Raw genomic sequence first — 12,381 nt, 5'->3', positions numbered from 1 at the left:
AACTTTAATAAGAATTTCCCTCTCTTTCAGAGAAGAGGTAGCCTGGCGAACCTGACCTACATAAAGATGTTAGGTCTGGCAACTCACCATAGACACGGCTCAATCCGAGGGGCGGGATAAACGGTTGACTTTCAAATTCACTCTGCACGCAATAGGACAGCGCTTCAACCAACCAGAGCGTTTTCCCAACAGCGGAGCTAACATTAGTTGACAGATTCAACTTTTGAATCTGGCTGGCAAAACTACGAACACATCTTCCTTTTTTAATAATGACTTAAGTGCCGTTCTTTGCTCTTTTCTCAAAGAACAACTTAACTCCAAGTCCTCCAGAGTCACGGCCAAAGCCGATTCGAAAGACTGTTCTCCAGCAGCAGCCATACTTTGTTTTCAAGTAGCAGGGAACCGTCGCAACTCTGTCGTCATTATGTTAAGCCCGCCCTGCCTACTCTATACACGATGTGATTGGCCTAACCCAATTTAGGTTTTTACAGCTCCGAAAGTCAACAGAGAGTTGCTAGACTACCCTGGCTGCAAAATAAATTTTGTTGCCGCTAGGGTGCGTCTAGATTTCTAGGCTAGAGAAGAGGTATTTGTCATCTTATTGGGCTAATGAATTTACTTTATCCTTTTCTTTTCTCTGTCGTGTTTGATGAATTCACTATGGAAATTACCATGGAGGCCTACGGGGGGCCTGTGGAGGATAACACACAGTACATATTAGGGAGGATATGTCTCCCTGTGCTGACTGGAACTAGGGAAATAAGTTCTTATATCAAAACACTCCACACATACATGGCCTCCCTAGAGATGGTGTGAGAACAGAGCCAGACAGGGATAGTGAGAAGATGGAAGCAAAAACAGGGACAGTGAGTGGCCGACAGAGGCCCTGTTTACACCTGTTATTAACATCTGTCTTGATGTCAGCCAAAATAGATTTCTGTTTACACCTAGTTTTAACATGTGTCTCGATGCATCGACTAATTGGATTTCACTGAAGGAAGGCCAGTTGTCCTTTCCTTTACTGTTCAAGCAAGATGAAAAAGACAAGGTGACAAAGTTTTGTAATCAATATGATATTGTGAAATAATATTCTTAACAAAATAAATAATAAATAATGTAATGTATAATTTAAATCATGTAATTTATTATTATAGATTATTTTACATATTTTGCTTATTTGGGACATACATTATAATTAGTATACTACGCAGCTGTTGAAGGCTTCAATTTGATTGGTTGACGAATGTTTTAGGCTAAAGTAGTTCTAGGCAGGTCTTGACCGCATTATAGATCACTTCGCCAAAAACAAAAGAACCAAAACCCACTAACACTTTGACCAAGAAATGTTGCCTTCATGTGATATCGGAAATTTGTGATGCATTCAACTTACATTCAAGTGCTTTGTTGTCAGAAAGAACAGGAATCATGGAGAACAACAGGTTTATTTTTGCCGATTTATTGGGAAACCTTATTAAACCAAAATGATATTCAGCGTCCCATTCATTAACAACAATATAGCCTAATCACTGCGCTATCAATTGATATTATAGCTTGCTGATGATTAATTCAGGAATTTCTGTCAAATTAGGCTATTTTAGCTGTACAATACGCTTCAAATGATTATTCATATACTGTAATATTAATTATTTTAATTACAAAGCAAGATTATGTAGCTGTTGGGAAAAAATAAAATAAAATAGAGAATACCAGTCAGAGCAGTAATCGTTCTCCCCTCCGCTATAAAGTTTATGGCACGTCCAACTGGGACTTGGGTGTCAAAATTATGCCCGAGCTTCCCAGCTGTAAATACGACTTGAGAAGGCGTTCATGTCCAATTTTTAAGCAGGACAATCATATTTACGATAATTCTGATAGCACGTGAATGCAGCATTACTTATTTGGCTTCTCTTAACCAATGATTTTCTAATACTAGTGTACTGAGCCAATCAGAATTTAGATCGGGCCTATCTCTTAGCTCCGCCTATACCAACCTAAGGGCTGTTTCTGATTGCGTGTGAAAAAGGCATAGAGTTATCAAACTAGCAAACAACCCAACCTTATTCCAGGCTACGTTTACACGTGGATGTGGTGGATGTTTTTCACGACCCCATTGGATTCAACGGAGACAAGTGAAGTCAATTAGAAGCACTCACTTCCTGATGGCCGAGCGTACTGCGCAGTCTCAAACTGAGCTTGACGACGTAGATGTGACGTGAGCAACCTAGTCTGTCTTCTAGTAGCTGTGCCAAGAGAAATCTGAATCATTCCCTTCCGAAACTTGCAGAGACGGTGATCATGAGTAGGAGGTGTCCAGGAGCAGGAGCAACTTTTGCTAGGTATTCTGATTAATTATTTTGTCATTTTGACTCCACACCCCCCCGATTGCGCGTGAGCTTCTCCTCCTGTCCATACGGTAATTTCTCTACTGTGCGACAGAGGCTGCGTTCGAAACCGCATACTCAATGAGTAGGTACTTAATTTCAATGAGTACTTACTTAACGAGCGCTAAAAGAGTAGGTACTTTATAGCCAGATCTCGTTGAGTATGAATGCGAGCCGGACATCTGCCATGTTGACGTTATCATGTGACCTACGACGCGTTATCACAAGCGCAACAACTTAAAAGATTTGAACGACACGTTTAATTCATCTGTCTGTAAATATCATGATATTGATTAAACTTGCTCATTTTGTGGTCTTTTTGAAGAAACTGCTGCCCATTTATTGTGTGAGTACATTTAGGGTTGATTTAAGTTCTTATATTTAACCCTACTAATGTGACCCACCGTTTTATCCTTAACGATATTTATTTTTATTACGAAATCCCAAAATTGTCATCTCTTGAATATGTTGTTAATTTCTTTATTTTATATCCAAACATTTTCATCCATAAGCAAAAGTGGCTTACTGCTTTGCTTTCCTCTTTTTCTTGTTAAATTTAACTCTCGTTTCATCCCTCAGGCCTATAAATAACAGAAAATGCATTTTTTTTAAATGTATTATATAATTAATTATTTAAGAATATATATATTGATATTCAACCTTATAGGTTTTTTCCTGTGTATAAAATCTCATATGTTTGCAAACCCATGATATATATATATAAAAATACATACATACATACATTTACCTCACATTTACTCGACAGCCCTACCTAGAACGGTTTTCCTCAGCGTTTGTAATGTCTGCACAAAGGGAGATTCACCTTTGGAGAAAACTGTTGATTTTATACTCGAAATATTTAAGTATCATTATTAAAAATTAATATTACCCCAGAATGAATTGCATTGCTATCCCAGCCCAAAACATACAATAATAACAACGATAAGTGCTGATCAATTAATTATATTACTTTTTACTGTAAATTATATAATTCAATAAAACAAACAAAATTTCATGTATGTCATATGAAATTAAATAGCTATGCATGAATACACTCTAGATGTGTATATAGTGAACATATCTACATTTTCATTCAAACAATAAATAAAGCATTAATTAATTGTATTTTATTTACTGACAACAATGAGAAATATTAATAAATTTGTAAAAGAATGAATCAAAGTCACCATCACACAATAAACAAATGCATATACAAGTCAACACATGAAACAAAGCTTTATTCAAACTACAGTCATGTATGTAGACTACAGGTGCTGAACCCCACATCCTTCTGCCATCTCAACACAGCGGTTCCCATTCTGCAGATTTATTCTGATGAATCAGCTGACCGCCAGAGGTGAGCCATTCCTTCATGCCTGAGGTTGCTGCGTGATGTGTTGTGCTTCACAATCTGAGGCAATAAGGGCAGGTGGAGTGATGGTGGGTCTCATGAGGGCAGGTAGAGTGATGGAGGTTCTCATGAGGGCAGGTGGAGTGATGGTGGGTCTCATAACGGCAGGTGGAGTGATGGAGGGACTCGTCCATGGCACCATCACCAGGATTCAGCTCTGGGTTCCTCATCCTCAGTGCTCACACCAGCCTGCTGACATTTCAGATCCTACAAAATACACAAGCATAACACAAAAGCAGTCATTTTAACCGCACAATGTCATTTGATTTCAGTATTATTTAGAAGACAAAAACGCTTTTTTCACAAATGCCACCATCATCTTCCCTTGCAGGTCCTGCTCCACAAAAGCTGTGCAGCAAATGCATAGAAATCAAGAATCAGAAAAGTGCTGTAATAGCTCTGTTTGAAATTACAATAATTAAAATAAACTACAACTTAATATTTAAATAGTTGTTGTTATTCATTTCTGTAATGTCACAAAGCCTTTGATGGCAGCATTCAGCTTCATGAGCCACTCTCCACCGGATAAACACACATCTGTTCATCTGACCCTGTAACATCCAGACCAGACTCACGTTACCTCTGTGATTTATGAACTCAACACTACATTTACATGTTGAGGTTGTTTTAACTTTTTATCCTACATAAATGTTCCTTAATTTATCAACAGTACTAATGGACAAATAAAATAGATAACTTATGTTTAGTTACTTTATAGATTTGTTCTACATAATAGCACACATACATCACTCAGATGCCTATTTCATATTTAATCTGCAATTCTTATAGAAGAGTTTCTTGCCAGATATTAAATAGACATTTAGTAATTGTATTTAAGATGTATACGGTTTAAAATGTATGCAAATCCACTTTGGAGACGTATGTGTCCTTACTGGAGCTTCTCTGTTAGCTATACATAATAAAATGTGATTTACAGCAAAATCACAAATATATAGCGTCTTTACATCTTCAACAACTCAACAGTTTACTGTACAGTAGTTCAACACATGCGATCATTTGATTTGTAATACTCACATTTGAGTCTCGTCCGTCATCCTTTCCGTCACGTTCGAGTCTGACCTATCCTTCTTCTTCTTTTTTATGACGTATCCTCTCGCGTGGCCTCCTGGGATAGAAGAGTATCCATCGTTGAACACTCAAAAATCTGGGCGGAAGCGAGTAAGCCATCCGGGAACTTCTCGCCTACTCTTTTATGAATACTGATGTTTCTAACGTACTGCTTCCTTCACGTACTGTTTTCGCCTACTATATAGTAGGAAAGTAGGCATATTCGAACGCACTTAAGTCCGAATCTCGCGATAATTAGTACGTCACCCAGGTAATTCTCGCTTACTCTTTTGGATTCGTAAATACTTTTTCGCTCGCCTACTCTTTTTCCCATACTAAATAGTAGGGAAGTATGCGGTTTCGAACGCAGCCAGAGAGTCGCGTGGTTATGATGCAATCGTTAGCCTATTTTTACAAAAATGCTTCTACAGGGCCATATCGTAAGCTACAAGCTACAAGGTCCGCTAATCAATGGCGGCGCCCGGGGAAGCTTCAAAATAATATGAAACCCTGCCCCCCTGCGTTTTTCTCAGTTTACATGCAAACGTGCAAACAAAGTTTTCCAAAATCTCCACTCTGGCCGGAGTTTTTAGAAAGAATCGTTTTCAGAGGCGAATTCTCCATTTGCATGTAAACGAAGGGCACAAACGAAGGGAAATGTCTCCGTTTTTCAAAATAGCCATGTACGTGTAAACGGGGCCTTATTCCAGACAAGCACTGCGTAACATTAACCAACATTTACCAAGGTAACTCTCTCTACACAACATTTAACTCCTTGGCAGTTCCAGACAAAATCATTCGGAGCCCGAGGCCTATTAAGCGACGCCTATGTTTTGCGAAGAAAACGCGCACTCATTTAAATAATCCATATTCATTAAACAATAAAAACGAAGGTAAGTAGGCCTACACATGTAAGAAACGGGGAATCAATTATTAGTGAATGAGACCCAGCGAGGGCGGAGAAAAGTGTTTTGACTATGGATTCATGCACCTGTCAGCACTCCTGGGTCACCCAGGCCTGTTTTAAGAAGGCAGTAAACACTCAAGAACTTGTTTTAAGAAAAATACGGTATTTTCTCTGACGATCCTGTTGATGCCCCGTACTACTAGAAGTAATCAATTTTATAATCTATTATTATTTGAAAAATAAAAAAAATAAGAAAAAAATAAATAAAAAAGAAATAAAGAAATAGTTGTTTGGATACATTAATTTAAACATGGAAATATGTTAATGTAATTAATTGATCAGCCTTTGTAAATATATATATATATGTATGGGTTTTTTTTTTTTTTTTTTTTTTACCAGTCTCTTACTATCGTTCAGTGGCAGATGGGACTCGGCTGTGACTGATGGAGGTCATAGCTTGTTTGCTGTCACCAGCAGATGGCGCTCTGTCAATGCCACATGGGAGATGTGGCTCTGCTTTCTTATGCAAAACTGTCTCAGCTCCCTCTGGGTCTGTAGGAAGGAAGGGTTTGTGTGTTGTGTCTGCTTGTTCAGTGCTCAGTCAGTAAAACTCATATTTTATATGCAAGTCAGTTCTTTTTTCTTTTGTATCAATCTGTTATTAAACTAAACATCTTTCTCTGATTAATTCTTACTCTGCAGAGTTTGCCGGGAGTTTTTTCTTTCTTTAAAGAGCAACTTGCAGGTAAAAAAAAATCTAAATGAATATATAACCGTGTATGAAAATACCATATGAAAAGATAATGCAGGATTTAAAATGTTTTAAAACGACATAATGACACCAATTTAGTAGATAAAGTGAGCGTTTCTTTGACTGCTCGTACAAGCCGCTTTTTTTTCAACATCGCGTCATTTTACGTCACACGAGGGAGACGTGTGCTGTGCTCTGCCGCAGCTCAGTGCAGAGTAGGTTGGTATTCAGTAAGAGCGGTCGTGAGACAGTGTGTTTTCAGTAGTTTTTGTATTTCAATTTATCATCGTCATGGTAAATGTATGTGTTTGTGGAGCTTGCAAAAACTCCAGCCTGTCAGGACATCGAGTCCACCGGTTTCCTAACAGGAAAAAGGACGGTGCTATCTTTTGTGCCTGGGTGCGGGTTGTGCGGTGAAGAGACGGGATTTCTCTTCCGCGTCGGCTTCGGAAAACGCGGTCGTGTGTAGCGTTCACTTCAGATCGGATGATTATCGTCCCGGCGATATGAAGGAGTTCAACATGGGATACCGAAGTAAGAACCGGGTGAGACTCAGAGCTAGTGCGGTTCCTTCAGTGTACGCATCTTCGGGTTCTCCCGCTGGATGTAGGCGCGAGCACAACATCAACTGGCAAACGCAATGTAAGCGGAACGAAACTGAGCTAACAGTTACTCGTTATTGTGTTTGTGTGGACCGTTTATCAGTTTGGACCAGTGCAGCGCGAGCCTGATCAAGCAACACTAGCCTAACTGCGAGGTAAATAAAGAGTTCGCCACTGAAGTAATAACATCGCTGCGAGATCTAGTGAGAAATATTCACATTTCTCCGTTATTAACGAATCAAACAGCGCTGACGTGGAAACCAGGAATAAACATTGTGCAATGAATGAACGAACTATCCAGTGTCCACAGATCAGCAACATTCACCATGGCTTTACTGTAGTAACACTAACTGCAACCATGGAAGTTTGGCATTTTCCACTAAGGCCCAGTATGCATCCACCTCCCTGTAACACTGACTTTCCTCAGCTGTAAACATTGCCTCGCATTTCCCACACAAGCACCTATGGAACAAAAAATGTATCATGAATAAATATCTCTCTGTCTCTCCATGAGAAACTGCTAAGTTATATCACGTAACGTTAGTCTGGGCGGATATTAATGAGCATGACAAACGCCTGATCAAAGCTTAGTTTCTGTTATTGTAAGTTCCAATATGTTCTGTCTAACATTAATCCTGGCCTGTCCCTGCTCTCTTGGCAGCCTAGCAGGCTCATAATTGTATGGCTGTGGTCCGTAAACAATTTCCTCAGCGTCCGAAATGTCATTGCAATCCATATTTCCCTGTTGTGTGAATCGACCGCTCTCCCTCGTGCTACGTCACGACTCTCGCCCGTCACGCCCATTTTCAGATGCGGAAGTAAAATTTTCTCACAAAAACGACTCCAGAAGCCACTGTAGCATATTTATAATTTTTTTTTAAAGAAAATCTAGTTCCTACATTATTTTTCTATACATTGACTTGTTGGGTCTTCTAACCTGCAAGTTGCTCTTTAAAGAACCTGGCTGTTTTGGAGGTTTAAAGAACTGCTTATATAGATAAACTATAGTGTTTTTTCTGTTCCTTTTTTTCAGCACATAGAAATCTAATATATGTATATATATATATATATATATATATATATATATATATATATATATATATATATATATATATATATATATTACACATTATATAGGCTAATATAAAATGACAAAATTATATTATATAAAATTGTATACATATGTGTGCATATGTGTGGATACAATTTTATATAATATAATTTATATAATTTTGTTATTTTATATTATATAATTATAATATATATATATATATATATATATATATATATATATATATATATATATATATATATATATATATATATATATATAAAAATATATATTCACGATTGTTTAAAAACAGCCGATGATCAGTGAAGAATCAGATTATATCCTGTCAATCAAAAGGGAGCGGAAAAACGTGTCAGAGACTGCAACTCATTCTGTGTGTGAAGAAAATCTCTCTTGTGTTGAATTTCAGGCAAGTTAACGCGACAATAAGGCTTTAACAGTTAAAAAATAGCGACGCTAACGCAAGCTTTATTTGACCCTATGAATCACCCGTAGTTCAAGCCAGGGTTGCCAGATACGGTTTTTCCCTACAAACATCATTTGTAGCGCCTCCCCTCCAATAATCGCAAAGAGTTTTGTGCTCTGTTACTTCTGATAAGAAACAGAGTCTCTGCTTTCAAATTCAGAACATTGTATCACGAAATTCAAACAATAAATGGCGTTTTGACACTCTTAAATGGGATCGGCGCCTCTGTTCAAGCAGCACCGCGAATCTTTCTTCCACTTTCTTCTACAAATTACATGCATGAATATCAGAAGGTATGTTGAAAGATACAGTACAATTTACCGAAATCCGTATGACTAATGTAATCACTCAATCTGTGTTTCAGCCGCGGGAAAGACGTCAATAAAACCGCTTGTAAACAATAGGCCTATCACTTAAATGTTGCATTTATGCAGGAATGTTAACCACTAAAGTTAACTGTTAGTGTTCACAGTTCGTTACTTAGCCTAGCTATAAAAACACTAGAGAACAGCTTATTTACCGTTAATTATATATGTATATTTTAATACATTTGTGTAAATGTTTTATCTGGAAATAAATAGCAGTTGAATATAATAGCTCTGTTTATTTATGTATATTTATTAAGTTGGATTGAATAGAAAAAAGTTGTAATATTTTGCTATATGAATGGTTATGTGTGTGTCTACATAAATGTAGGAGGCAACTGTATGTTTATTATAGAGCTGTGATATACTGCAGCAAAATGTGGATCAACCCTCCTTTAACATCAGGAATCCATCAGAAACATGAAATGCTGTAGTTTTCCAGTTTCAGGAACCATTGAAGGGTTCTCGTTCAGGTATCTGATCTGTGAAGCAGTGCATTATTTGTCTGATGGATGAGTAACCTGATGCTGCTGTCTGCTCTGACATTTGTTTGTCTGGACTATTACAGACGTGTTTGTGATTGATAACGGAGTGTGTATGCTCTCAAGCAGACCTATGAGTGTTTGATAGCTGTAGTTTGTGTGTACACGCTTGATCGTGTGTGTTTTCGCACACACTTCACAGTCCTTGTTCACCCTGCAGCCTTTTGTCTGCTATCCAGATGGACTCGTTACTATGATTTCTCCACAGCTGTAAGGAGGTGCTTGCTCTACTTTTGTGTAAAAAAGACAATTGAGCATAAACAGAAATGATACATGTGTGCTCTTTGTGTGTCAGGTCAGGCATGTGCAGATCAGAGGAAGGGGCTAATGGAGAATTGCCATATGACTAATCGATCCTAAGATGCAGTCGCTGTCAGGTAAGGCAAGCTCAATTGTATAGAGTTGAATTTTAATTTTAGTACTGAAAGTAGGTGGTGAACTTGAGCAGAAAAAGAGATGATGTTAAGCGGGTCTTTAGAGATGAGAAACTTGGACAATATTCAGCTGCTTACAGTAATTCAAAACATAATGTGAAGCCAAAAGAAGGGCTGTTGAAAAATGTTTGGCCCCTATCCTGGGTTGGTTAACATCACAAGTAGAGAAAACAAACTGATGAAATCAGCATTTGATAACGGAACAATTATTTATTCGTATTAGTGTTTTTACGTAGGATGTGCGTGTGTGTTTGACTTATGCAGGTCACTTTTATATCAGACAATAATGTGTTTATTATATGACTCCAGATTTACAGTTTTTTTTGTTCAAATTCTTTTTTTTTTATGCTGTAAGGCAAGCATCACTGCTTAGACTTGGGATTTGTGTAGCAATGTTTTTCTACTACTTCTACTCTGACGCAAAAGCCTCATAGACTAAGGAGGTACCTGATACCCCTGAGCAGTAAGCAAAGTAAACTAGTGATTTCAAGTTACCTAATCAGATTTTTTTTTTAACAAGTAACTAGTAAAGTAATGCATTACTTTTATGTACAACTAATGCTTACTATTCTTCTGCAATCTAGAATGGCAGCACAGTTGAACGATTTGTTTGTGCTGCACCCTCTACTGTGCAGGTGTGAATTTGCATTTCCTCCTCCCTGAGGCTTATTAATTTCCAATTAGGTGTGAAAGGACCTTTGCATTTGCCAAAATTTTCATTTTTGTTATTAAAAAACAAACAAGCAAGCTCATCCCAGGTGAGGAAAAGTAATGCAAATGTAACACAATGCATTACTTTCCATAAAAAGTAACTAATGTAATAAGTTACGTAAAGCATTACTTTTAAAAGTAAGTTTTCCCAACACTGGACCTAAGGACCACATAGTAATGCACAAACAGCCACAGAGAACAGCCAGCTGTGAGCTTTACACGAGAATACAACAACATTTTGGGTTATCTAAAAAAAACAAAAAACAAAAAAAAAAACAGCCATAATGTAATGAGAATCATAAATGTGAATAAAACTAACATTGAGGTTAAAGTAGTAATTTCTGTAAGGGTGGATTTCCTGCAGTGGTTCAAGCTGCAAGACTGCCGAATTACTAAAGAAATGTTATTAACAAGATGGTAGAAAACTGTACATTTCTTGTCTATTCCAGCCACTGCTACTTATACCAACGACGGAAATAAGCGCAGTTGCAATAGCTTAATATGTGGGAGAGCGTTGCTATAGAGAGTGACAATTTTGTATTGCAATTTGTAGCACTTCAAAGTCAATACCAAATCAAAACTATTTAGCACATTATTTGTAATTGAAAACGTTTAATGACAATATATGGTTATGGTCACACTTAAAATAGTTACAAAATAGATGTGTGAGATAATGATAACTTATACCATTAATCTTACCCAGCATGTAAAATGTTGAGAGAGAGAGAGGGGACCCAGAGAAGAAGAGAGCCAGAGCGCCAAAGACACAGAGCAACAGTTTCAATCTTCTTTCATCCTTTCCTGACCATGTGACTAAAACCCAATTGTGAGACATTCAAACTGACCAATCAGATAATTACATCTTCCCCCACTGTACTAAAGGTGTGACAATTCATCGACCTCCAAAACATCTCGGCCTACAGGCCTTGATCACTATCTGTGTCTTTGGGAACTCCAGATGGTCTTTGTGGTAGAAAGAGGGGGTAGAAAAACAGGAAAGCAAATGTCTTTGTTAGTTTTAAATATCTTGGATTATTTTCAATCCTACATCACCGTAGTAAAATTGTGAGAATCATTTTTCAAAATTATGATTATTGTTGTACTAGGGCTTTGCAAAATGTTAAAATCGCTGGTAGCCCTTTGGGTACTAGGCACTCTTCAGATTTTGGTTGCTCAAAATGAATTTTACCAGCCCAAATAAAAAGACCATTTTTAATGTAGGAAATTGGTTAGGAGTCAAAACATCAATCAAAAACTTTTTCAAAACACAAATATCAACAGTTGGATATAAAATAATCTAATTAGAATCATAAACACAAATATGCATCTGGTTCTAACTGAACTGAAATTTGTGTGACCTGTAACATTGAATCAGTCTGTGTCAGATTCTGAATGAGATATCAACTGAAGTGCGCCACTCCGTTGTTTTAAAGTCTGACAACGTTAAAAGTGTTAATTTTCTGATGGAATAATTCACATATTGAAGTGTAGCAATAAATAATAATAATAACAATACCAGACTTTTTTGAGGCAAGTAAATGGTGCTCTAATCACTTTATACTGTTTATATAGCAGAATATATGATGGTCAAGTCACCTTTATTTATGTAGCGCTTGTTATCATACAGATTTGTTTGTTTCAAAGCAGCTTTACAATGTTAGCACATGAAAC

The sequence above is a fragment of the Scardinius erythrophthalmus genome (genome assembly GCF_964197995.2).
Source record: "Scardinius erythrophthalmus genome assembly, chromosome: 3".
NCBI classification, from domain to species: Eukaryota; Metazoa; Chordata; class Actinopteri; order Cypriniformes; family Leuciscidae; genus Scardinius; species Scardinius erythrophthalmus.
The sequence above is the reverse complement of the archived record's forward strand: the minus strand, read 5'-3'. Positions refer to the sequence as shown.